Raw genomic sequence first — 25,688 nt, forward strand, 5'->3', positions numbered from 1 at the left:
CATTCTGCTGTAAGAAGTAATAAAAGATCATTATTTACCATTTGGGAATCTTCCTATAGGAAATTTGATATTTTAACATGCTTGAAACAGCCCAAATTTCTCACTTTGAAGGGGATAAACTTCCTTACAATTCCAACATCTTCTGTTTAGTTTACATGCTGTCTTATAACTTTGAGCATTAGATAGCTCAGCTCCCATTCATTCTCAGCATTTACCTCCTGTCTTAATCAGGTGACTAAATATCCTCTGATAACATTTTTTATTTTTGCCTACCCAAAATTATATATAGAATTCAGAAAAATAATTTTTTAGGATTTGTTTTAGGACAAAAAAAGTATCTTTTAGATTTCTAGAGGACTCCTGGAAAAATCATAAAGATTTTCACCCTATAAAAAGTGATGCTAAAAGAAGCTAGACTTGTTTGGCATATTTTTTCACTAGCTTCACACATCTTTATGAGTTGCATGAAGACAGTTGTCAAATCTAAAAAGCTCAGCCTTCCTGGTTAATTTTACAGAGGTAAAGTACTATTGACATAAACGTTTCAGAGACTGTATATATTACCTAACAGATTGGAGACTGTCAAGGCCATGATATGTTCATGCCCTCAGGTGAAACATTGATGAAATCTTTATAAAATAATGAAATACTGCACACTAACGCAGAACTTTACTCTCCTCTATTGTCATATTCTTGTTACTGTAGTAAACTAACCACAGCCATGTAGTCTCATCTCTAGGTGGTTTTTGCTTCCCTCTAACACTTGTTTGAACGTTCTGCCACAAAATAGTGACCATACTAGTTATTTCTAACCTTTGTTATTTCAAGGGCTTCTCTTTTTGGTTCAGAAGCAGATGACTTTATGAAAGCAGAGGACTGAAAGTATTCACGAGGGAAGTTATGTGTGGACAGCAATTGTTTAGAATAGTGATGTGGTTTCAATGTTTTCTTCTCTGATGGATATATGACACAGCCCTTTCCTTCTTTTCCTAATTTACCTCTGATCCTAAATTTAGTAGACTGTGTGCTATAAGAACTGAAGTGCATTATTTAAATGGTATCTGATTTTCAGTATTCTTTGAGAATTCAAAACAATATTTTTTACAGCATCTCCTTACTTTTAATGGCAATATATTATTTGCATAGTTTCATAAAGAACGTGTCCTTTTTTTCCTGGGATTTAACTGGACATCCAAGGCTACACATCTCCTTTATCAGATATGAAAGCTCACCATTAACAGACGATGATTGCACTTTAAATGCTGATCCAATGCCTACCAGGTCCTTCTAGGAAGGACCTGTTCTATGGTTCCAGCCCCAAAGGGATGAGGAAGTCACTTCTAGAAAGCCATGAATTCTTAGTATACTTGAGAACCTTGAGGAGGGAAGGCTTGACCCGCAAGTTTGACAACCTATTTCTATACCCAAGTAAATAATCAAGGCCTACCATAGTAAGACCATTTTTTTTTTTGACCAAGAGTAATGTTTTGATATTTTGATGATCAAAATAAGGAACTGGCAAGAGGAACTTAGTTACAAATTAGTATTAACTAAAATAATTTTGTGATAGAAGACTTTTAAGGAAAATTAACCAAAACTCTGATATGAGACATGTATTTTCAGTGTTATATTGGGGTAATACTTAACAGAGCAACCGAAGGATTACTTAATTCTTCTTTGACTTTACTATGTACTATTTGATTCCATACTACATACTAAGAAGTTACTGATATATGTAGTGTGCAGATTTCTCACTCTAGGAAAAGACAATGCCTGAGGTTCCACTCTTAGGAAAAGACAACGCCTGAGGTTATCACCCTGGGGGATATTGATCAGTTTTTCTCACAACCGATAGCAGTTGGTTGACATTCAGAAAAGTTGCCCTGAATACATTTCAACATACATATTATTGAGAGTTACTGCATTATATCAACTTTCCATTCCCTTTTTCCTAACGAAGTTTAGCATTTATATTCAGTCACCACAGACACAGTGCAATTGGGAAGGGTTTTTTTTTCTTGTGCGTGTGTGGTAAAATATACATAAAATTTACCATTTTAAGTTGACAATTCAGTGGCATTAAGTACATTCACAATATTGTACAACGATCATCCTTATCCATTTTCAGAACTCTTCCGTCATCCCAAACAGGAACTCTGTTCCCATTAAACAATAATATACTATTCCCCACAGATCCTGAGAACATCTATTCTAATTTCTATCTCTATGATTTTGCCTATTCTAAGTATATCATATTACTTTGTTCTCTTGTGTCTGGGTAATTTCACTGAGCATGTTTTCAAGTTTCATCCATGTTGTAGCACGTATCAGAATATCATTCCTTTATAAGGTGGAATTCTATTCTATTATATGGATAAACATTTTGTTTATACATATATCTAGGCATGAAATTGCTGAATCATACAGTAATTCTACATTAAACTATTTTAGGGACCACCAAACTGTTTTCTATACCAGGCATACCATTTCAAATTCCTGTAAGCAATGCACAAGTGTTCCAATTACACCACATCCTCCACCAACACTAGTTATTTTCTGGGTTATTGTTTATTTTTCCTTGTTTTTTGTTTTTTTGGATAAGGGCTACTGTGAAGGGTGTGAAGTTGTATCTCTCTGTTTTGATTTGCATTTCTCTAAGGGCTAGTGACATTGAGCATCTTCTCATGCACTTATTGGCCATTTGTGTATTTCTTTGGAGAAATGTCTATTCAAGTCCTTTACCAATTTTTTAATTGAGTTGTTTCTTGTGCTGGGTTGTAAGGGTTCTTTACATAGTCTAGATATAATCATATATATATATATATTTATATATATATATGATTTGCAAATATTTTTTCCCCTTCTGTGAGTTGTCTTTTCATTCTCTTGACAGTGTCCTTTGACGCACGAAAGATTTTAATCTTGATGAAGTGCAATTTATCTATTTTTTCCTTTGTTCCCTGTGTCTTTAGTGTCATATCCAAAAAATCATTGTCAAATCCAAGATTAGGAAGATTTTTCTTCTATGTTTTCTTCTAAAGGTGTTATAGTTTTAGCTTTCAAATTTAAGCCTTTGACGCATTTTGAATTATTTTTTGTGTATGGTGTAAGGTAACAACAGTCTGACTTTGTTCTTCACATGTGGATGCCTGTTTTCACAGCACCAGTTTTTTGAAAGATAGTAACTAGTTTTGACTCTAATCTAGCTATCTTATTCTAAAATTCTTGTCTTTGAAAAAAAAGTCTGCAGAATTTTTCTAACCAGTTTTCCCATCTCACTGGTTCCTTTATGAATGGGTGAAACTAATTTTGACATAGGTTCATGTATTTGTATGAGCGTTCTATTATTAAGATTTTGGAAAATTATACTTGAGCTGTATAAATATTCACATTCTATTAACTGCAGAATGCCCTAATTTCTTCTCATGTTATAAAGAGGATTTATGGGATTTGAACTATCACACAGCGCTGTTATGATCAGATGACCACTGTCCATTGGTAGGTTGGGGCAGTAGACAGATTTTAAAAAACAAACAACAAAATAATCATTACTGACAGAGAATGTGTGTCCATTCCTTCTTCACTCTTCTCTCAAGGTACATAACTATGCCCACTTTTTAATTCTGAGTTTATCTCTACTATGAAAGATAACTTGACTGATCTCAAGGAGGTTTAAAAGCAAAAATAGTGCAATGTGAAATACCCAATTATGTCTCTGTAGGTGTTTTGTGGTGGTATTTACAGTAGGGTTTCATGAAATGATTTAAAGCTTTCAGATCATGAGAAGAGCTTAGAATCACTCTTTGTGAACAGTGGAAACAAATCAGAATTAACCAGAGAGATATTGAGATATCGTCTTGATTTCTAAAATATATTTCTGCGAGCAAAGCACTGGGCAAAGTAATCTCTGCTCTCAAGGAAAAGGCTTAGTGTGGACACCTATAAAATCCCCAGCTGTAATAAACTGCAGACATCCAACAAAAAGAACAGCATCATAAGTAGAGCGACATTCATTTCCTTGGGGCAGATCAGCAAATGAGGGAAAAAAAAACAAAAAGAAAACAAAAAAAGAACCCCACAAGTCTAGGCATGAGTAAATGTCTCCCTTAAAAATACGTTTTCCATTTAAATGAAGGCATACTTTTTAAGGAAGAGAGATATATAAAGAATAGAACTACTGATTGATATAAGGGGGACAGTAAACATAACACAAAAGCAAATAAAGAGACTAAAACATCAAATTTGCAGGTAGTTATACGCAGCTATTCCATCTGGTAGTTAGAAAAGACAGATCCATGGTAAAAGGAGTAACTTCTGCCTCCTTGGAAAAGTGAACTCATGACATGCTGATTGCCAATACTTTGGAAGATGATTTTGGTGCACTTTAAATGTTTGAGTATTGTAAGGCACTTGTTTGTATAAAACGTTGTTAATCATCTTGCTTGGTATGGGTTTTTTAACTAAGAGTTAAAGGTCACACTTCTGAGTAATATATTTATTGATTAAAACCATATTGTAAATTGATTTGCTCTCCTCTCCTTCAACCCAAACTCTAGCTCCAAATATAGTACATGGGACTGGGAGTAAATTAAGTGAAAATAGAAATGCTTATCAGTAACTAAAGAAAAAAGAATACTAACTTACACCTTTTTAAAAAGCAGAATATTATGTTTCTGCCTAAGATGCACACTGAACTGTTATTTAAATAGCCTTTAATTTTATTATTTTACTCCTTCTTTCCTAAGATTCCACATAGAAATCACATGCAGAAATCCAAACTAAAAAGAACACCATTTACTTACATTACTGACGTCTTTTAAAAATTTAGAGAGATTTAGGTATTTACTTCACCCAAAATAAATGCCTAGAGACCTATATGCTCCACAGGAAATAAGCTGAATTCATGTTTACATCAAATACTTGTCAAAACCCTAAACTTGAACCCATTTAACAACACAACTGGTGGTTAACATTTTCTTTTGCATGTCTTTTTGCCTTCTATAGCTATTTTCTTAGCCAGACATGCCTGTATTTTAAAAAGATCAAAGGCTTAACCAAAATAAAGAAAAACTGCATGATTTCACTCTGAGATTCAGTCAAGGCACGGTAAAGGCAGATAACTTAGAGCCGGCTTTGATCTTATCAATGTTTATCTGAACTGAAAGGAATACTGGCACACTCAGGATCTTTCCTAGTGATTAAAGAATGGTGCCATTTCAATTTAAAATTCACCTAAGGAATTGCTGCACGAAAGGGCTGCATTTTTCAAGCATCATTTTGCTCCTTTGTTGTTTCAGTTGCACAGTATGTTATGTGTAAGGTCAATATGAGGTAAAACAAGAAGCAAAGTTTATAAATGTGCTCATTTTGTGCCAAAGCCAAGGGAAAAAATGGCAATCTTGGGATTAAAATTGTGCGTTGTATTAATTTCCTCTGTTTTTAGTTATAGCATTAGCAAGGATTTTTTTTTCTTCCTCTGGCTTTCAGGGGAATTGGGTTTTGTTTTTTTTACATTTGATGTACCATTTAAAGTGTTATTCAGAACTAGCATTAGAATTTCATGGTACTTTCCATTACTTTGTTTTGAAAAATGTTATGGTCAAAATTAAATTCAGTTTTCTTTTAGAAATTAGAATATATCAAGGCAAAGACATTTCTAAAGGGAAATACTTGAAAAGGATAATTGGTAGGTGAATTCACCACTAAGATTAATTCAATTCACGGTTAAGGTACAAATATGTGCACAGTACTCTGTGAAACAGCAGGGAATACCAACATTAAGAAGACAACACTGGGGAGGGGCGTCAAGATGGCGGAATAACAACACGTGGGGATCACCTTCCTCCCCACAAATACATCTACACGTGGAACAGCTCCTACAGAACACCAACTGAACGCTGGCAGAAGAACTCAGACCTCCAAAAAGGCAAGAAACCCCCCACGTACATGGGTAGGGCAAAAGAAAAAAGAAAAAACAGAGACAAAAGAATAGGGACGGGACCTGCACCAGTGGGAAGGAGCTGTGAAGGAGGAAAGCTTTCCACACACTAGAAGCCCCTTCGCGGGCGGAGACTGCGGGTGGCGGAGGAGAGCACAGCAACAGGGGTGCAGAGGGCAAAGCAGAGAGATTCCCGCACAGAGGGTCGGTGCCGACAGGCACTCACCAGCCCGAGAGGCTTGTCCGCTCACCCGCCGGGGCAGGCGGGGCTGGGAGCTGAGGCTCGGGCTTCGGTCGGAGCGCAGGGAGAGGACTGGGGTTGGCGGCGTGGGCACAGCCTGCAGGAAGCTAGTGAACCATGGCTACCCGGGAGGGAGTCCGGGGAAAAGTTTGGACCTGCCGAAGGGGCAAAAGACCATTGTTTCAGGGTGTGTGAGGAGAGGGGATTATGAACACCGCCTAAACGAGCTCCAGAGACAGGCGCGAGCCACGGCTAACAGCGCGGACCCCAGAGACAGGCATGAGACGCTAAGGCCGCTGCTGCTGCCACCAAGAAGCTTGTGTGCGAGCACAGGTCAGTGTCCACACCTCCCCTCCCGGTAGTCTGTGCAGCCCGCCACTGCCAGGGTCCCGGGATCCAGGGACAACTTCCCCGGGAGAATGCACGGCGCGCCTCAGGCTGGTGCAACGTCACGCTGGCCTCTGCCGCCGCAGGCTCGCCCTGCATCTGTACCCCTACCTCCCCCCCCAGCCTGAGTGAGCCAGAGCCCCCAAATCAGCAGCTCCTTTAACCCCATCCTGTCTGGATGGGGAATAGATGCCCTCAGGTGACCTACACACATAGGCAGGGCCAAATCCAAAGCTGACTCCCAGGTGCTGTGCAAACAAAGAAAAGAAAGGGAAATCTCTCCCAGCAGCCTCAGGGGCAGCAGATTAAATCTCCACAATCAACTTGATGTACCTGCATCTGTGGAATACATGAATAGACAACAAATCATCCAAATTGAGGCAGTGGACTTTGGGAGCAACGATATTTATAAATATTTTTCCCTTTTGCTCTTTTTGTGAGTGTGTATGTGTATGCTACTGTGTGTGATTTCGTCTATGTAGCTTTGCTTTCACCATTGGCCCTAGGGTTCTGTCTGTCAGGGGTTTTTTTGTTTGATTTTGTTTCAGTATAGATTTTAGTAATTGTTAGTCATTGGTGGACTTGTTTTTTGGTTTGGTAGCACTCTTCTTTCTTTTTTTTTTTTTTGATTACTTAAAATTTTTAAAAATTTTAATAATTATTTTTTTATTTAATAAGTTTCCTTTCTTTTCTTCTCTCCCTTCCTTCCTTCCTCCCTCCTTCCCTCCCTCTCTCTCTCTCTCACTCTCTCTTTCCTTCCTTCCTTCCTTCTTTCTTTCTTTCTTTCTCCCTTTTATTCTGAGACATGGAGATGACAGGGCCATGGTGCTCTGGTTGGGCATCAGGCATGTGCCTCTGATGTGGGAGAGCCGAGTTCAGGATATTGCTCCACAAGACAACTCCCAGCATCATGTAATATCAAACAGCAAAAATCTCCCAGAGATCTCCATCTCATGGCCAAGACCCAGCTCCACTCAACGACCAGCAACCTACAGTGCTGGACACCCTATGCCAAACAACTAGCAAGACAGGAACACAACCACACCCATTAGAAGAGAGGCTGCCTAAAATCATAATAAGTCCACAGACACCCCAAAACACACCGCCAGACGTGGACCTGCCCACCAGAAAGACAAGATCCAGCCTCATCCACCTAACACAGGCACTAGTCCCCTCCACCAGGAAGCCTACACAACCCACTGAACCAACCTTACCCACTGGGGGCAGACACCAAAAACAACGGGAACTATGAACCTGTAGCCTACAAAAAGGAGACCCCAAACACAGTAAGTTAAGCAAAATGAGAAAACAGAGAAAGACATAGCAGATGAAGGAGAAGGTAAAAACCAACCAGAGCAAGCAAATGAAAAGGAAATAGGCAGTCTACCTGAAAAAGAATTCAGAATAACGATAGTAAAGATATCCAAAATCTTGGAAATAGAATGGAGAAAAAACAAGAAACCTTTAACAGAGACCCAGAAGAACTAAAGAGCAAACAAACAATGATGAACAACACAATAAATGAAATTAAAAATTCTCCAGAAGGAATCAGTAGCAGAATAACTGAGGCAGAAGAACAGATAAGTGACCTGGAAGACAAAAAACTGGAAATAACTACCACAGAGCAGAATAAAGAAAAAAGAATGAAAAGAATTGAGGACAGCCTCAGAGACCTCTGGGACAACATTAAACGCACCAACATTCGAATTATAGGAGTCTCAGAAGAAAAAGAGAAAAAGAAAGGGACTGAGAAAATATTTGAAGAGATTATAGTTGAAAACTTCCCTAATATGGGAAAGGAAATAGTTAATCAAGTCCAGGAAGCACAGAGAGTCCCATACAGGAAAAATCCAAGGAGAAACAGGCCAAGACACATATTAATCAAACTATCAAAAATTAAATACAAAGAAAAAATATTAAAAGCAGCTAGGGAAAAACAACAAATAACATACAAGGGAATCCCCATAAGGTTAACAGCTGATCTTTCAGCAGAAACTCTGCAAGCCAGAAGGCAGTGGCAGGACATATTTAAAGTGATGAAAGGGAAAAACCTACAACCAAGATTACTCTACCCAGCAAGGACCTCATTCAGATTTAACAGAGAAATTAAAACTTTTACAGACAAGCAAAAGCTAAGAGAATTCAGCACCACCAAACCAGCATTACAACCAATGCTAAGGAACTTCTCTAGGCAGGAAACACAAGACAAGGAAAAGACCTACAAAAACAAACTCAAACCTTAAGAAAATGGTAATAGGAACATACATATCAATAACTACCTTAAATGTAAATGGATTAAATGCTCCAACCAAAAGACATAGACTGGCTGAATGGATAGAAAAACAAGACCTGTATATATGCTGTTTACAAGAGTCCCTCTTCAGACTTAGGGACACATACAGACTGAAAGTGAGGAGATCAAAAAGATATTCCATGAAAATGGAAATCAAAGGAAAGCTTGATTGCAATTCCCATATCAGACAAAATAGACTTTAAAATAAAGACTATTACTAGAGACAAAGAAGGACACTACATAATGATCAAGGGATCAATCCAAGAAGAAGATATAACAATTGTAAATATCTATGCACCCAACATGGGAGCACCGCAATACATAAGGCAAATACTAACAGCCATAAAAGGGGAAATCGACAGTAACACAATCATAGTAGGGGACTTTAACACCCCACTTTCACCAATGGACAGATCATCCAAAATGAAAATAAATAAGGAAACACAAGCTTTAAATGCTACATTAAACACAATGGACTTAATTGATATCTATAGGATATTCCCTCTAAAAACAACAGAATACACGTTTTTCTCAAGTGTTCATGGAACATTCTCCAGGATAGATCATATCTTGGGGCACAAATCAAGCCTCAGTAAATTTAAGAAAATTGAAATCTTATCAAGTATCTTTTCCGACCACAGTGCTATCAGACTAGATATCAATTACAGGAAAAAAATCTGTAAAAAATACAAACACATGGAGGCTAAACAATACAATACTTAATAACCAAGAGATCACTAAAGAAATCAAAGGAAATCAAAAAATACCTAGAAACAAGTGACAATTACATCATAATGACCCACAACCTATGGGATGCCACAAAAGCAGTCCGAAGAGGGAAGTTTACAGCTATACAAGCCTACCTCAAGAAACCAGAAACATCTCAAATAAACAACCTAAACTTACACCTAAAGCAATTAGAGAAAGAAGAACAAAAAAACCCTGAAGTTAGCAGAAAGAAAGAAATCATAAAGATAAGATCAGAAATAAATGAAAAAGAAATGAAGGAAATGATAGCAAAGATCAATAAAACTAAAAGCTGGTTCTTTGAGAAGATAAACAAAATTGATAAACCATTAGCCAGACTCATCAAGAAAAAAAGAAGACTCAAATCAATAGAATTAGAAATGAAAAAGGAGAAGTAACAACTGACACTGCAGAAATACAAAGGATCATGAGAGATTACTACAAGCAACTATATACCAATAAAATGGACAACATGGAAGAAATGGACAAATTCTTAGAAAAGCACAACCTTCCAAGACTGAACCAGAAAGAAATAGAAAATATAAACAGACCAGTCACAAGCCCTGAAATTGAAATTGTGATTAAAAATCTTCCAACAAATGAAAGCTCAGGACCAGATAATCACAGAACTAGAACAAAAAATTTCACAATTTGTATGGAAACACAAAAGACTCCGAACAGCCAAAGCAACCTTGAGAAAGAAAAATGTAGCTGGAAGAATGAGGCTCTCGATTTCAGACTATACTACAAAGCTACAGTAATCAAGACAGTATGGTACTGGCACAAAAACAGAAATATAGATCAATGGAGCAGAATACAAAGTCCAGAGATAAACCCACACACATATGGTCACCTTATTTTTGATAAAGGAGGCAAGAATACACAATGTAGAAAAGATAGCCTGTTCAATAAGTGGTGCTGGGAAAACTGGACAGCTACATGTAAAAGAATGAAATTAGAACACTCCCGAATACCATACACAAAAATAAACTCAAAATGGATTAAAGACCTAAATGTTAAGGCCAGACACTATCAAACTCTTAGAGGAAAACATAGGCAGAACACTCTATGACAAAAATCACAGCAAGATCCTTTTTGACCTACCCTCCTACAGAAATGGAAATAAAAATAAACAAATGGAACCTAATGAAACTTAAAAGCTTTTGCACAGCAAAGGAAACCATAAACAAGATGAAAAGACAAACCTCAGAATGGGAGAAAATATCTGCAAATGAAGCAACTGACAAAGGGTTTATCTTCAAAATTTACAAGCAGCTCATGCAGGTCAACATCAAAAAAAAAAAAAACCACCCAATCCAGAAATGGGCAGAAGACCTAAATAGACATTTCGCCAAAGAAGATATACAGATTGTCAAGAAACAAATGAAAGTATGCTCAACATCACTAATCATTCGAGAAATGCAAATCAAAACTACAATGAGGTATCACCTCACACCGGTCAGAATGGCCATCATCAAAAAATATACAAACAGTAAATGCTGGAGAGGGTGTGGAGAAAAGGGAACCCTCCTGCACTGTTAGTGGGAATGTAAATGGATACAGCCCCTATGGAGAACAGTATGGAGGTGCTTTAAAAAACTAAAAATAGAACTACCATATGTCCCAGCAATCCCACTACTGGGCATATACCCTGAGAAAACCATAATTCAAAAAGAGTCATGTACCACAACTTTCATTGCAACTCTATTTACAATAGCCAGTACATGGAAGCAACCTAAGTGTCCATCGACACATGAAAGGATAAAGAAGATTTGGCACATATATACAATGGAATATTACTGAGCCACAAAAAGAAATGAAATTGATTTATTTGTAGTGAGGTGGATGGACCTAGTCTGTCATACGAGTAAAGTCAGAAAAAGAAAAAAAAATACCGTCTGCTAACACATATATATGGAATCTAAAGAAAAAAGGTCACAAAGAACCTAGAGGAAAGACGGGAATAAAGACGCAGACCTACTAGAGAATGGACTGAGGACATGGGGAGGGGAAGGGTAAGCTGGGACAAAGTGAGAGAGTGGCACAGACATATATACACTACCAAATGTAAAATAGATAGCTAGTGGGAAGCAGCCACATAGCACAAGGATATCAGCTCAGTGCTTTGTGACCACCTATAGGGGTGGGATAGGGAGGGTGAGATGGAAGGAGACACGAGAGTCAAGAGATATGGGGATATATGTATATGTACAGCTGATTCACTTTGTTGTAAAGAAGAAACTAACACACCATTGTAAAGCAATTATACTCCAATAAAGATGGTAAAAAAAAAAGACAATACTCTTTTGTAATAGTTGAGAGAGAAGTCATTAACTAACCGCCCCCCTCCCAAAAAAAAAAAAAGAAAAAGAAAAAGCAGAGCAAGGTGAATACTAGATCACTCCACACAAGGTGAGTGCTAGATTACTACATATACAGCAAAGGCTGTGTGATCACGGGAGATGCTACTTAATTTCAAAAGTGTTTAAAGACATGTTCATGGAAGGCATAACACTGAATTTTCTGAGCTAAGTTTCAGGTCGGGATAGGCAATTCCATGTGGTCAGATGGTTTAAATAAATGCAAGTTAAAAAGTATGGCTATGCTCATGAAACAATGAATTCCATGTGACTGTGACACTGAGAACTGGTGTGAACATGGAAGAGAAGACTGGGGGTGAAGGAAAGGCATGTGCATGTGGACTGGTAATTGGTATCTACAATGTGCCAACCATCATAATTTTCCTTCTAAGCCATGAAGAGACTGTAGAGATTTCTGAGTAGACAAGAGACATAATCAGATATTTATGTTTCAGAAAAGTTAATTACAGCAAAATGTAGGAAATATTGGAAGAAATAAAGATTGTATGGTGAACTTAGAAATAAAAATTTTTTTATTGAAGTATGGCTGATTTACAATAATGCTTTAGTTTCAGGTGTACAGCATAATGATTGTTTTGTTTTTCATTTTTTTGCAGATTATATTCCATTACATGTTAGTACAAGATGTTGGGTATAATTCCCTGTGCTATACAGTAAATCCTTATTGCTTATCTATTTTATGCATAGTAGTTTGTATCTGTTAATCCCAAACTTCTAATTTGTCCCTCCCCCCTCATTCCTTTCCCCTTTGGTAATCATAAGTTTGTTTTCTATGTCTGTGAGTCTGTTTCTGTTTTGTATATAGGTTCATTTGTATTATATTTTAGATTCCATATATAAGTGATGTCAAACAGTATTTGTTTTTCTCTGTATGACTTGTTTCACTCAGCATAATATTCTCTAGGTCCATCCATGTTGCTGCAAATGGCAATATTTCATTCTTATTTATGGATGAGTAATGTTCCATTGTGTGTATATACACACACAATCTTCTTAAGACCATTGTCTGTTGGAGTGCACTTGGGTTGCTTCCATGTCTTCATTATTGTAAACAATGCTGCTATGAACACTGGGGTCCATGTATCTTTCGAAACTAGAGTTTTCATAGTTTCAGGATATACACCAAGGAGTGATATTGCTGGATCACATGGTAGCTCTATTTTTAATTTTTTAAGGAACCACCATACTGTTTTCCATAGTGGCTGAACCAATTTACATTCCCACCAGCAGTGTAGGAGGGTTCCCTTTTCTCCACACCCTCCCCTGCATTTATTATTTGTAGACTTTTTGATGATAGCCATTCTGACTGGTGGAGGTGATACCTCATTGCTGCTCTGAACCATTTAGTACAGGTAATTTTTGTTTATTTACTTAGAGCATACGCACTAGTTTTTCTTGAATATGTTTAGTTATAATATCTGTCAAGCAGTTTTTGAATGAGCGTGTAGCAGTCTGCATTCCCACAACTAGTATATGAGAGTTTGGTTGCTCCATATTCTTGACAACACGTAGTTTTGTCCATCTTTCTAATTTTAGCCATTCTAATGGATAGTCATGTCTCAGTGTGGTTTTAATTTTAATTTTCCTTTACGTTACATTGATTTTCTTATAGTTTACATGTTATTATCCATCATTTAACTTTCAATCTATATATGTTCTTAAGTGAGTCTCTTATAAAAAGTAAAAGAGACTTATACTCAACTTACACTCACAGGAGTTCTCAGCTCGCAGCTGCACAACCTGGAGGAGTGGCTGCGCCTGGGCCTGGCCTAGTGCGAGCAGAGCAAGAAACTCCTCACCAAGCAGGCCAGTGAGATCAAGTTACTCAAGGAAGAGTGTAAACGCAGGAAAAAGTTGATTTCCACCCAGCAGCTGATGATTGAGGCCAAAGCCAGGTATTACCAGTGCCGTTTTTGTGACAAGGTCTTTATGAACCAAGCGTTTCTACAAAGTCGTATTCAGTGCTGCCACCCTGAAGATTCCCATCTTGCAGAGTATAAGACAAGGGTACAGACTGACAAGCTCCAGAATGAGACCACCATGTTGAAGGAGCTCACCAAGTGTCAGCTAGAGGCTGCACAGCATGGCCATGCAGTCAGATTCTCTAAGGAATATGAAATGTAGAAAACAAAAGAGGAAGAATTTCTGAAGTTATTCGATAGATGGAAAGAAGAAAAGGAGAAACTAGTTGATGAAATGGAAGAAGTCAAGGAAATGTTTATGATGGAGTTTAAAGAACTAACTTCTAAGAATTCAGCATCAGAATAGCAATTGTCAGAGGTCCAGAAGTCCAACATGCAGATCAAGTCAGGCACAGGCACGTTAAAAGATGCAAATGAGTTGAAAGAAGAACGTCCTCAGCAACCCCAGGATTTCCAAAATGTGATGCAACTTCTTGATAGTCAGGAAAGCAAGTGGACAGCTTGAGCTCAGGCTCTTCATCAAGAACACAAGAAAGAGAAGAGCCTGCTCCTGTCACATATAGAGAAACTTCGAAGCCTAATGATAGATGATCTAAACGCAAGTAATGTATTCTACAAGAAAAGGATAGAAGAGCTAGGGCAGAGGCTCCAGGAGCAGAAAGAGCTGATCATCACTCAGAGACAAAAGATTAAAGAGTTTACCAGTAAACCATTAAACAGTGTCAGTGAAGCCAGAGGGAATCCTTTAACCTGGCAAACTTTTGAATCTAAGCCAACTATCCCAACCGTACCTATGAATACCCCAGCACCACAGACTTCGGACGCTAAGTCAAGTCTAACAATGGCACATGAACAGGCATTCTCATTGCACATACTGGAACCAATAGAAGAACTTTCAGAAGAAGAAAAAGGAAAGGAAAATGAACAGAAATTAAATAACAAGATACATTTAAGGAAAACTGAAGAATAACCCTTCCCTCACTAAGGAAATAAGAACAGTCTTGGAGAAGAGTTTGGTGGAGTTACTGGAAACCTTGCGGATTAATGCAGATATACGTGGTATTCCAAGTGACCACTTGAATAGAGTGCTAAGAACCATAGTATCAGCAAGACATGAGCGGGAATGACAAGTACCTAACATTCAGCCAATTCGTGAATTCCTTGAACGTCAGGTCAGCCATAAAATGGAGCAGAGAACACTACTGTCCACAGACAGGTACAGTGCTTCTCGAGTGGACACCCTTTCACCTGGAGAAATACCCAAAGCAATACATCTTCCTCCCAAAAGCAGACAGTTGGTTAGACAAAGACCTGTTTTTACTGATAGGACACCTGTTCCAAAAGTTAAGAAATATATCACAGAAGATCATTTTCCCAGAAAGTCTTCAACTACTGCGACCCCTCCCTTCAGTTCAGAGGAAGAGCTGGACGATGAGGACCTCAGCCAGGCCTATGCCTCGCCAGACTTACTTCCTGTGCTGTCATCTAAAAGCAACAAGAGTAGCTTTGGAAGGAGCACTGTCAAAAGTGACACTGACTGGACTGAGGGAGGTGAACTTAAGGACTCTGATATTTCTCCCAAGCCCACAGGAACCTCCATTAAAACATTAACTGGAAAAGTTGAAAAGACAGTTTCAAATCACAGAAATGTGAATAAGCCAGTTGGTGGGCTTAATGTTGCAGAGGCGTTCATCAAAAAAGAACAAAAAGATCTAAAGTGTGCAGATGTGGACGATGATGACTGGGACATATCATCCTTAGAGGAAGAGAAATCTTTGGGGAGAAGAATTGGAAGAGAACAGAAGGAACCTCCACCTGTGAAGAATGGGTCAAATTCTACTTAAGTGCCAAGTGCCTGGGGTGCAACTAACCTGAAAGGGCCAAAGGGAGAAGGACCTCAGGATGAATCCAGCACACTGAAAAGCAGCTTAGTAACCAAGACTGATTGGAGTGACTCTTCAAATGTGTAACTGTCACCCCACGCTTCAGGAGGCCCTTCCAGACGCCAGCAGTACTGCAGTAGCGCAGTATTTCAGTACTGCCTACACGACTCTAATGCTCCTGCTTGGCAGTATCTCCTACAACAACAAGGAAGCTGACTCTCAAAGAACAAGAGTCCCTTTTGTGGCACCTAATGCAGCTATTAAAAAACAAATTGTCAACAGTATTTTAAAGGATATAAAGGTGTTTAAGACTGCTGCTGCTTAAAAATAATGTGTCACTGAAGTCACAAAAAGCTTTTCTTCAGAACGGTACTCTAGTGTTTAAGTGTATTTTTTTCAACTAATTTTTAAGTGAATTTTTTTTAAACTTAGAGCAGGTTTTGGTTTGAATTAAAACCTTTTCTTATATCTTTCTTATGTATGTTGTCACGCTGGAAGTGTTTTATTATAAAGTTCTGTTAGTATCCTTAAAATTGAATTAGTGGAATCAGGGAAATCTTAAGAGTAGATTGCTTATTTTTCATATAGAAGTAAGTTTAGAGTTATAAAAATATAGCTAGGCCCATGTTAGATAACTACATTTTTCCAGAAGTACTTTTACCATATGCAGCTTTGAGCCGTTGTTTTATTTTAGAACTTTAAAAACTTTCTGTGGCATCATCTTTACCTTGGATATGTTATGAATAAAATGTAGCCAGTTTAAACGTCAGTTATCATACTATGAACAGAATAGATTGAGTCAATACTGAATTCATATATGTCTGTAGTTTTTTTCACTTTTTTAAAATGCCCAACCCATATTCTAAAATACCTCAAAACTAAGTTAGTTTTATTCTTAACAATGACATTGTCAACAGTCAAATAGTTCATATAAACTGTTTTCTGCATTTTTTATACTTTGTGGTACTATATGTACTCTGTTTCCCCAAAAAAGTAACATTTTAACTAAATGGTTTGTTGGATTTTGGATCTTTCTTCATGTTGTCAACCTTTCAAGTAAAGCCCTCCATTACAAAAAGAAAAAGTATAAAAATTAGGTCTTTTTCAATCTAATGAAAATCACTCTAGTTGGAGAATTTGGTCCATTTATATTTAAAATAATTACTGATTTGGCTGAAATTAAGTCTGCTATCTGGCTATCCCATCTGTTCTTTGTTTATCTTTTTTTATCTGGCTATCCCATCTGTTCTTTGTTTTTTTTTTTATCTTCTTTTAATCAACTTTTTATTATTCCCTTTTACCTTCTTTATTGGCTTTTTAACTATATATTTTTGTAGTATATTTCTGGTGGTTAGCAATTTGCGGCTTCATGAATAATGTAAGACTTTTAATATTATAATTTTATATACCCCTCAATCCTTTCCTATTAATATTGCCATATATTTTACTTCTACATATATTATAAATCCGTCAACATACTGATATCACTAATTGCTTTAAAACGTTAGTAACCTTATTTGTTTTTTAACATGTATTTCTATCCTTTGTGGAGAACTAGCAGGTAGGCAGGGAGAACTAACTCTGTTTTGCATATAGGGATTCTATGAATTCCAAGCCTATGAGTGATCTTTCTTGACAGAAACAAATTTCCTCCACCCATGAAAGGCCTGCTTCTCTGCCAGCACAGGCTCAGACTTGGCAACACTCCCAGCTGCCCTAGACTGCTGACCCTCTTGGAAGGGCTTGTTTTTCGCTAGAATTTATTTCCTTTAGATCTCTTTGCATCCAAAGCTCTTCAGTGTGTTGAAAAAATATGATGTTTTTAGTCTATCTTTTTATTTTTTACAGTAGGAACAATGTAATAGGATGTGGAAACATAAATGTTTTATATAAACTATTTATATCATGACTTTTATGCAAAATATTCAAGTAATATTGAATTCTGTCAAAATATTACTATTAGTTATGAAGGATACATGGTAACTTCATAAAAAACTCCAAGTTTAGTGATATATTCAAGATACACAATATATAGTCATTTATCAGAATGTTTACATCATTACCATAAGGAACAAATGTTGTATGTCCACAAATGTCTCAAAATTCTTCTTAGGATAGAATATGGTAACATATGTAAAACGCTTTGCAACTTATACAAGCTTTGTACGCGCAAATTATTACAGTGAACTACAATAAAATGCTAATTACTTTTGGAAATGAGGATAGGTATGACATAGGAGGTCTTTATGGGACTGAAGATTTTATATATAAATACACACATACACAGTTGACCCTTGAACAATGTGGGGTTTAGAGGTGCCAACCCTCTGCAAAGCTGAAAATCCATGTATAACTTTACAATCAGCCCTCATATTCGAGGTTCTACATTCACGGATTCAACCAATCAGGGTCATGTAGTACTATAACATGTATTTATTTTAAAAAATCCACATATAAATGGACCTGTACAGTTCAAACCCATATTGTTCTATATATAGAGGGAGACAGAGAGAGAGAAAGAGAAACAGAGACAGAGAGAGAGAGAGACTGAGGCAGAGGAAAGAATAGTTACTATGTTCCAGGCATTGATTTATGCTTGTTACACAAACTAGTTCACCCTTAGCACAGTCTGATCTCAGAGATAGGCACCATTATTTTCCCCATTTTACAAATAAGAAAAATGAACAGAGGTAACTTATGCAACTTGCCTAAGATCATATAACTAGAAACTGAGAAAAAGGATTTAATCTAACTGTAGAGCTGTCTCTATTAATCATTCTGCTATACTTTCTAAAGTTCTTTCTGGCTCTGAGAGCCTATGATTTTATAATGAAAAACAAAATAAGTTAACCTAAGATATAAAAAAAATCCTTTATTGAGTATAAAAGGTGAGAAATGAAGGGAGAGAAAGAAATAATAGAAGGGATTCCCTATAACTTCTAATACTAAAGGACATAAACACACACACAAGCGCGTGCACATGCACGCACACGCACACACACACACACACATCCCAAGTCATGATCAAAATGAAATTTTCATTTCATCTGAATCCTTCCAATTACAGCTTGAATATCCCTGAAGGCCACACCTGAGAACAACACTTGAAAAAAAAAGGACAGTACCTACACAAATATGTACTTTGTACATATACAAGGTATATGGTTCTTTTTATTAAAATAGAGATAAAAAAAGAAAAACACAGCAGGGTCCTCAGGAGGATCTTGAGCTGATATTTAGGATTCAAATTATACACAGAGCTATAAGACATCTGAAATGAGTAAAGAAACCAGGGAAATGAAACATCAAATCTTTTAAAAGACACAGTTTAAGAAATCAGGGCCAGTTTGTCTAGTGTACCATATTAAGTATAGAATCTGTTATTGCCATCAAGACAATTACACCGAGAACACTCTAGTTATTCTTCATCTTTCATGAAGGAATATGACATGAATTGTTCAGGTCAAATTTCAGGAAGTTTGTTTAACAGTAGAGTAAGTTACCAAAAAAATTTGTGAATTTATATGCAGTTGTCCTGCCTGATCCATAAAGACAAAACATGGGTGAGCAGATAGGAGTTCAGTTTTGCAATGAGTTATCAGAGACCACAGATACAATAAATAAAGATGGACAGATGTGGAAAAAGGACAAACGCATGCTCAGTTATTATTACCTTTGAATTGAAAGGCTAAAAACAACTTAATTAACAAGACTTTATGATTAACTTAAATTATTAAAAATGATCATTTTTTTTTCCTTCGGGTTAGTGGCTCAGTGTTTGCTCTAAAAATTTTCAAACTCCCCATTTTATAGTGTAAAAGTTCTACTGATACGTGAAGTTACTACATTCACTCAGGCCTAACCAGGACCACAAAGGTAAAAGAAAGAACTAGCTGTAGCTCTGCATAATAAATGAAGAGGAATATCAAGTTAACACGAGAGGTTTGGAGCGGGAACATGGCAGACCTAGATACGGAGACGAAAATGGGAGAAAGGTCTAGATAAGAAATTCCAAGAATACACTGTTAGAATTGGGCTGGAGAAATTCCTTCCGATGGGAATAAATGAGGAAATTCAGGACAGTGGTGTCAAAATATGTACGTACCTATGAATGTGTGTAAGAATATTTTGCTACCCTCGTTTGATATAATTCTCTCATCTCCTCCACGTAACAGCCTTGAATGAATGGTGCTTGGGGTGTGATGGGAGCAGAAATGAACTCCCTGCCAGAGAGAACTGAGGTGGAAAAAATTCAAATTGCTCTGGGGCAGAGAGAGGAAGAGCATTCTTTCTCTTACTCCCCAGTGCCTTACGAATATATTGTTATTCTGAAAGCAAATGCATTAGGCATACAAAATTTTTGGTATGGGTTGGGTTTTGTAGGGAGCATTCCTGCTATCCACAGGAATTAAAACTCAGTATACTTGTCCCCTGCCCTGTAGTGGATAGTTAGGTGTGTAGGAGATACACATTTTTGCTTGAACAAAGGAAAAGCACAGGGATAAGAATACAAAGTTTATGGTTTTAATTGTCAGTTCTTGCTGTTAATACACACTAACTTTTTATAAACATATAATTTGTCAGGGCCACAGTCTCCTTGACTGTAGAATAAAATATTTTAAACTTAGAATTTAAAAGATGACTTTATATGCATGTCAATTTGACCTTCAAAATAACCTTTGGAGTTGTGCGAATCCCCCCAGAACAGGTTATCATTAGCCCATTGTACAGATGTGGAATAACATCTGGGAAGCTAAGAGATTTGAGCATATTCCATAGCTAATATGAAATAGGGCTGGGAAGGCTAGGACTCTTCACTCCTGGTTTTCTGATTATAAGTCCACTTTTGTTTATGCATTGCCCAATTTCTCTGCACTCTTTAAAATTTACCTAGTGCTATCACACAGAGAATTGCTGCTAGCAAGTTCAGTTAATTAAACAGGTTTTGTAATTCCATTGAGAAGTTCTAACAGTAATTGAAGATTTTATATTTCCATTCAAGTCTCCATTTATTCTATAAAAATAATTATACTGAAAACATACCAGGTTTTCATGAACCACTCTTAATCTACTTTTTGTTCCTTATCATTGCCACTTACCAACCACGACTTGACTGCCTTAAAAATCTACATGCTACCTTATGTGCATATTCCTTTGCACACACTATGCTTTCCATCACAAAAGGTCTTCTCCTGATTCATGTGAATTCTTACTCATTATCCAAAACTGACCTGAATATCAATCCCCGCAGAAGCCCTTTCTAATCTTAGTGATTCCTGGAAAAGTCAACCATTCCCTCATCTGAGCTGCTATTTTATCTGAAGCAAAATTCTATTCTTGACCTTAATATATGGTACCTTATTTGCCTATAGGTCTGGTTTTGTGAGCAGGGACCATATTGTATCCTCAAAACTTGGAGTAGTACATTAGTGAAGGGCTCCTACTGGAGTCTCAATAAATGTTGATTAAATTGAATTGAACTGAAATACTCCAGATTTTAGCATAGAACTTAAAATTCTCATATTCCAGTAATATTCAAATTAGAACCTTTACTGAGGCAGCAACATATACTATCATGACACATACTGCAAAATGATGTTAGGATTTAAACTTGAATTACAAATTAAACTCAAATTTTAAAAGTACTTGTTTCATCGAAATTCAGGGATCCCACAATAGTCCCAATATGTAGGACATTTTAGATGAATGGTACAGAGAAGCTTCAGAACACTTTAACCTATTCAACTTGCCACAGATCCAGTGTTTCTCAACCCTTCTCAAAACAAAAGGTTGCGTGGTCTTAGTGCTGAAGATGATAAATGTATGGAGAAAACACGGGGTAAAGTAGGATGGTGCTCTAGCTCTGTCTTTCCACTGACCCATCTCTCAGCAATTTTCACCACCAGACAGAAGGAAGCACCTCTGCCTGTTTCCTTTCGCTGTATAAACATGCATGGAAGGAGTCCCTTACCTTCTTTGCTGTGTCACTTTTTTTTCAGCTCAATTTGTCTAATTAGAATCATTGAGAAGAAATGTAAAGTTTTCATAAAATAGAGGCATAAGTCTCATAGGTGTGAGCAAAACAGAAATAAATCTATGTATATTCAAATTTTTTGTATTAGGAAGATCTTATTGTAATAAAAATGATGCTTGTCAAGTCTTGATCTTAAGGAAATTTTTCATCTTGGGTATAGGACAAGAGATTATGTGATGGTTCTGAGATTATCCTCGTGGCTCTGTCCAGGCCTCCCCAACATGGAGAGCACCGCCGGGGTGGGAGCCCCAGCCTCAGCCAATTCACGTTAATAGCTTTTCACTCAATGGTATATATAGGTAAGTAAACATAGACACACACGCACACATTATATTTTATCATTTCCAGAGGCTTTTTCTAGTCATAGTTACAGTGATGTTGTTCAAAGTTTACTGGGCAGGGAACACACATGGTTACCTTTTCAACCTTTCTAATTTTTATTGGATCCTAAGCTCCCACATCTTGGCCTTCAGGCATTTTTCTTGTTAAAGCCCTCCTACCTTCCAGTCCAACAAAGACTAAAGACTTCGGATATGAATTTTTTAAAGTAACCACTGGAGAAGAGGCTTCAATTACATTGGCCCAACCAGCAATCTGTGGAAGTCCACGTGAATTGCTCAGAGACAATGTCCTGCCTTTTACCTTGCAGTCACGAGTTGGAGTCAAGCAGAGATTAACAGTGTCCAGGGGTTGTTATCATCTGGTGATCACTTGGGAGCTGAGATGAAATAAATTGCTAGTATCTTGCATCTACTTGCTGAGGTTGCCTGGTTCAGGCTATTTGGGGGACCAGAGCCAAATCTTAGCTGCAGTGGGTACTCTAAATAGGAGTCTCTGTGCAAAGAGCAAATTCTAAATAAACCACATATTATACTTCTTCTTGAATTAATGGAAGATATCTTCTCAGACAAGGTTGGAAGTAAGCTGGGGAGCTGTGAGTGTGGGAAATGGGCAAAGTCTGCTATTCAAGACGAAAGGCCTCTAAGTATTTAAATTTAAATTCTATCCTGGGTCCTCTACAGGAGATAAATACCATCTGGTCTTGAATTCCTCTCCTGGATAGCACAGTCTGACTCAGTCAGAAGGTCCCACCTCCCTTATCTATTGTTTCGTCCACTTTGACAGTCATTAAACTTTAAGGAAAATGGAAAACTTTTCAAAAGAAAAATTGGGGAACCTAGGCATGGTTGGAATGTGCACAAGCCTTTACATATGTGCAGAGAGAGAGAGAGAAGCAATTCACATTAAATTTTCTGAATGTTTAATTAGGGCCAGATAATATTTTGTTATTATTGTTGTTTTATTTTGATTAAAGAAGCTTTTGGGTATGAATCATTAAAGTGTTTGCCTGTATCTTCTACTTGACATTTCATGCATAGATACTATTAAAATAAATCTTGTCTACTTCATTTATTAATTTAATGTGTTATACATAAACTGACTCGTGGATAATAATTCAAAAAGGCCTAACTAGGTAGAACTTAGAAATAAAAGGGACTTCTAAGATTATTTTGTTTAAAGAAAATTCAAGGTTTCTAAAAGTTAAGGGTAGATTGAAATTTTACAGGGCTGCCATCTTGTCCAATTGTTACAAAGAACTACAAAAGTTTCCATCTCCAAGTTCACCCTTCATTTGCAACCTATGCATTATAAAAACCAATGGCTCTTAATTTTGGGTGGTTACAAGCACTTTTGGGAATTTGGTGAAAGCTATGGATCTTCGGCCCAGAAAAAAATACGCTTAACACACAAACCAAAGAAATTTTCACCCAACTGAGGGAATGCCCCCATCTTCTAAAATCTATCCATGGACAACCAACCCCCAAAGGGTATTTGAAACACATGTTAAGAATTCCTGAAAAAGATATTAGCTCAGGCAACTTCCAGTAAGAGTGTGTACTCCACATCTTTATCAATACATATGAAGAAAAGAAAAAAAGGCAAGAAAGCAATGTGCTCTCTTAAAATGGGCAGAAATCAAGATTATTGGTTTAAGTAACCCAATTATTTGTCCTTGAAAATGGTGAATACATGTTTGTACCAAGTTTTCTACCTCTCCTCCGTCTCAAAATTAGAGGGCCTTAGAGTATGGTCAATGGCTATGATTTTGGTAAAAGATAACTAACAAACAGACTGAGTTCCTGTAAGCCTTCTAAAGCTTCAAGTGGCCAACTCTGATGAAAACTAAAAATAGGACCAACTTAATCAGCAAGAGCTGTTGAAAAATGAATTTCAGTTAGAGGCTTGGATCAATTTAAAATTTAAAAAATTAATGTGATTCTTCTGTCCAAAATTACATTTCATTTTAGACATATATTACGTCTATACGTTAGACATATACTATGTCTATACGTTAAACATATATATATATATATATATATATATATATAATTGCCCAAAATATCTGCTTCCCATTAAAAAAAAATCTCACCACTTCCACAGCAGTAAGAATGGATGAAAATTTCCAACTAAGCATAACTCAAAAGTTATCAAATTCGTTTAGATTAGTGGCCAAGAAGAACTCGGGGGAAAGCTTTACATGTGCACCCTTAGAGTTCAAAACTCTAACTCAAAATTCATTTTAGACCATTTCGTTACTCAGTCGTCAAAACGTACCTCAACCCGGAGTATCTCGCTGCTCCACGAACCAGCGGGCAAGGCCTCGAGTTGGAACGGGAAGTCACTACCAGCCAGCGGCCTGAGCCCTCGGCCCCGGGGGAGTGCACTTCCGGGACGCCAGGGGTTGCACTTCCGGGACTCCGGACGGTGCCGGCTATGCCTCATGCACACTCGGTTCTGGGGTGCTAGCCCAGGCCCGGCGCCGGAGGCAGGGGTTACGCCAGGTCGTGGGCTCTAAGGACAAGCCTGATTCAGTTCCCGCGTCTCTCACCACAAGAAGTTTGAGGGAGGAAATTTGGACTTTGGAGTCGTCCCAGCATGGGGCTGCGGTCCAGGCCTGCGGCGAGAAGAGCGCCCGGGTCGCCCTTGACCCAGGGGAGTCGTTGCCTCCCGGCGTTGTTACGCTCACACCCCCGTCAGATCCTCGTAAAGACCAGGTATGTGGTGGGAAAAGGAGGAGCACGCTAACCGCGGGCTCCCGGGCCTCCCCTGCATCCGCGAGGAGGCGCACTGCCCCGTGGAACGCGCGGCGCCAGCTGCGGCCTGGAGCCTGGCTCGGGGCACCGTGAGTTTGAGGCCCACTTCTGGGGCTGGTGCACGTGGGCGGCTTGGGTTGCGGGGTCATGCGCTCAATGTCCCACGCAGCTGGTCTGTGAGCTGCCTCTCGGCCACCCCAGTGACTCCCGGCCGCGCTTTGTACTCTCTCCGCCCTCTGCATTCGCAGAATGACTTTGACCCAGGGATGCCAGCCCTGAGCTTTGGGAGTCTTCCGCTTAGGATGAAAGATGGGGATGGAGAATGGGAACACGGTGCACTTGGCACATTTTTCGTTGAAACCCGGAACCCACTCCCTCCCTGGTGCCACAGCCGAACCTGGCCTCCCAGGCGGGGTGCGGGTAGGAGGTGGGGGGCTCGATCTGCCCTAATCGTAAATCATCTGTGTGACTGACCTCGATCTATTTCCAAACAAAAGGGTTAAGCTTTGAAACAACCCAAGTAGTTGTTGATGAGAAAAATGTAAGCGTTAGGTGACTAGAATTGTTAAAAATGAATTTCTCGAATGTGGGGTGTGATTTTATGGTAAGATACTAGGGTTTGTAAATCTAATGACACCCATTAAGCAAGGGTGCTTAAACAGCATTAAGCAAGGGAAAAGGAGCCCAGTTTTGAATACATACACACTGTTGTCTGGTATCCATTAGTTGTTTTATGTCTGGCCTGAATGACTAGTCCTAGTTATAAA

At 38.0% G+C, this 25,688-nt stretch overlaps 1 pseudogene; it reads left to right on the plus strand.

Moving 5' to 3' along the window:
• Nucleotides 1-15,879, plus strand: part of LOC112413694 (zinc finger protein DZIP1-like) — a 151,869-nt pseudogene extending 135,990 nt beyond the window's left edge.
• The last annotated feature ends 9,809 nt before the right edge of the window (nucleotides 15,880-25,688 follow it).

This window comes from Neophocaena asiaeorientalis, unplaced genomic scaffold (genome assembly GCF_003031525.2).
Source record: "Neophocaena asiaeorientalis asiaeorientalis breed wild unplaced genomic scaffold, Neophocaena_asiaeorientalis_V1.1 scaffold217, whole genome shotgun sequence".
NCBI classification, from domain to species: Eukaryota; Metazoa; Chordata; class Mammalia; order Artiodactyla; family Phocoenidae; genus Neophocaena; species Neophocaena asiaeorientalis.